The sequence below is a fragment of the Cibotium barometz genome, chromosome 59, assembly GCF_041138505.1.
Source record: "Cibotium barometz isolate CiBa-2024 chromosome 59, ASM4113850v1, whole genome shotgun sequence".
In the NCBI taxonomy this organism is placed as follows: Eukaryota; Viridiplantae; Streptophyta; class Polypodiopsida; order Cyatheales; family Cibotiaceae; genus Cibotium; species Cibotium barometz.
In genome coordinates this window covers 866,740-870,003 of record NC_141104.1, presented here as the reverse complement: position 1 = coordinate 870,003, position 3,264 = coordinate 866,740, and positions in this window count along the sequence as shown.

Genomic DNA, 3,264 nt, shown 5'->3' with positions numbered 1-3,264 from the left:
AGTATTTTGCATTTGCCTCACTAAACATATTAAGTGGTAGTAGTGTCCACAGGGTAGTATATACTGGCCGCTCCACCCATCGAATACTTTGTAACATACAGGACATTGGGGGGTGGAGGAACTAGTAGCCTCAGCAGAAACTCCCACAAGATCAGGATGTATCAAAAAATGAGAGATGTGGTTTCCTTGGCGCACAGGAGCAATACGTGAAGAGATGCTCTGCACATCTTGGCTAATCTTTGTGAGCTGCTCTTGAATCCCTCTATTGGCCGGGGGAGGAGTTGACGCTTGAGTTAATCGCTCAGCTTCTTTCTCCTTCTCTGCTAGCTGTGCCCCTAAGCTTTCTTTGACCTTGTTTAACTCCAATCCAGCGCCCTCCACCATGAGAGCAAGTTCTTCCCTTGTGAACATGTCACTGTCTCTCCACGTATGTCGTGGGTGTTGACAGTGGCCTCTTTGGAGGCGAAGTCCACTGGAGTTTCTAGGATAAATTGAGCATATAGCATCTTAGCAAAATAGAGTGGAGCGTCGGCGTTATGGAGAGGACGACCGTACACCTCCAAGAAAATGCGCTCGGCATTAGTTTTGATATCATTGTGAGTACAACGTGAAATCTTCCATCTTCCCTTCTTAATCTCGCCATCTGGACATGGCCATATTTCCTTTATCATCTCTATGGTTACGCGTTTGTTTATGTCTTTCCATTGGGCATAAGTTGGATTTGTCCATTTCGACAACCTATATGCTGTTCTTGTTGCTTTGCGGGCTGTCAAGCCATGTGCAAGGGCCTTCATTCACTCATATGCCTTCTTGGCTAACTCTTGATGCTCGTTTGCTTGCGCCTCTGCCATATCTGCATGAACATAAATGACTTTAGGATTTTAATGAACTGTAAAGATCAACGTAAGATAAATTGACCATTACTCTCCAAAACTTAAAGTTAAACACCACGAGAGGAGATATGTATTGCAAAGACTCGATGAGAAATATCCACTTGACTCCAAAAATACTTCAAACAATGCACGCACATCAAATTTTGAAGAGAAAACATAAACTTAAACACCACAAGAGGAGAGAGATATTGCAAAGACTCAATGAGATAATATTTCAAACAATGGACACATCAAATTTTGAAGAGAAACAAAATGCCATTCCTGAAACTTAATCTCCTGATACTGTATCATTACAAAGTTGGGGTGAATGACACCGATAGCTCTACAAGAGGACGTTGTGCTCTCGTTGGGTCAGTATTTAGTGATCTAAAAAATTCAACTACTTGCAAAATTGATTTTCGCTCATCGCGATTAGGCAGAAACATCCAATTTTTGACTCTATGAATAATAGTATCCATGGTAACTTTGTCATAGGAACTATTATCCATCCACAACTCTTGTACTTTCTGCTAAAAATGAGATAAAATTTGTAATAAATATCCCAAGGCAAAAACATCAGATGCAGGAGTGTATGCATCTGCCAAAAATGGATCATAAAGCTTCGGGGCTATCCACGGCCGTTTATTTCGCTCTCTGTCTGCGTAGGAGACCGCCTGTGCCACCTTCTCAGGGTTCTTGTCTGCTTCAAATACAAAATTGAGAGACACCCGTTTTTTGGGTGCTCTCAGCAGTAACCCCCAATCGATAATACCTATGCGTGGCTTCCACTCTTTTGTAAAATCCAACACTACATTGAATGGATGTAGGTCGGTATGTACAATTCCTGCCAGATGTGCTGCCGCTAGGCCTTCCACCAGGGCATGCATAATATGTGGCATGGTTATTACTATTTGTTTTATTTTAGAAAGTTCTAGATGACTTAAAGGAATATTATCAGGCGGGGGTTGTCTCCATCCTCGATCCAAACGGAAAATTGCTCTGGTGAACTCACTGAATCTGAAGGGAACCTTCAGAAGAGTATCACCAAGAGAGCCGCCATTATAGTACGTGAAAATAGTGATCCAAGGAGCTTCTTTTGTAAAGGCAATACACCTGACAATCAATGGGTGTAGAACTTGCATGCCCTGCTCTGCCTGGAAGCTCTCGAACTTGGCGCTGCCTTCTCCTTTGTAGTGCTTTCCGCAAAAAGTAATGTGCTCCGGTACAAATGATATACCTTTAACTGTATACTCTTTTATTGTGCCAAAAACACCAGAGCCTATTGTTCGCCCTTCGAACAGAGCCTCGTGCAGGATGCCAATGAGATGTGTATACATAGAATTGTAGATGGTACGATTAATGACACCTGTACCACTTGCATCTGCCTAGCTGGACATTGCAGCGACATCCTGGGCAATGCGCACTCTTTTGGGGAGGGACTTTGCATCCAACGCCTTCATGCGCTTGCTCTTGGCTCTTTGCTCGCTCCATACAACGTCCCATAACTGTAGACGTTGCATATTAGCTTCAGGCGGGGCAGCATCTCTAAGATCACTGCATGCTACACGCATGCTCTCCAAAATGGTTCGTGTTATATGTTGATGGTTGAAATCTACTATCTTCTGTCTATCAAGCAACTCAGCGTTGCCTCCGCGACGCTGTGCATTTTTCCATATCTGGTCTATTAGATCTTGCATGAGTATCTCAGACTCATTGATCTTTTTGACGACATCATCAGCACATTGTGACACTGTGATGACTGCTTCAATGCGAATTGCTCGTAGAACGATTTTACGCTCTTCGGGGGAAAGCATGTTGGTCATCTTCGTAAATCTAGCAAATATCACTAAACACAAAAAAACAGAATATCAAACATTACTGAAATCAACATCAAGCAAACGTGAGAGAACAGCAACAAGTGTATCATTACTTATCAATGTTCAAACAAAAACGGAATATCAAATAATTTTAATGAACTCAACATCATCCAATACATCATCAAACGTGAGAGAACAGCAACAAGTGTATCATTACTTATCAATGATCAAACAAAAACAGAATATCAAACAATATTACTGAACTCAACATCATGCAATACATTATCGAACGTGAGACAACCGCAACAAGTGCATTATTACTTATGAAGTGTATACATTATCGAACGAGAGAGAGAGAGAGAGGGGGAGGAAGAGAGAGAGGTGTGACAGATAGAGAGAGAGGAAAAATTAAATGACGTTTTTAATAGTTTTGTGAGTTCCTAAAGAGAGGAACATAATGTTTTGTAATCCTAAAGCACTCCTCATCTACACACCTATCGTGATAGAGAGAGAGATGTGAAGTGTATCATGAGAGAGAGAGAGAGAGAGAGTTGTGAAGTGTATCATGAGAGAGA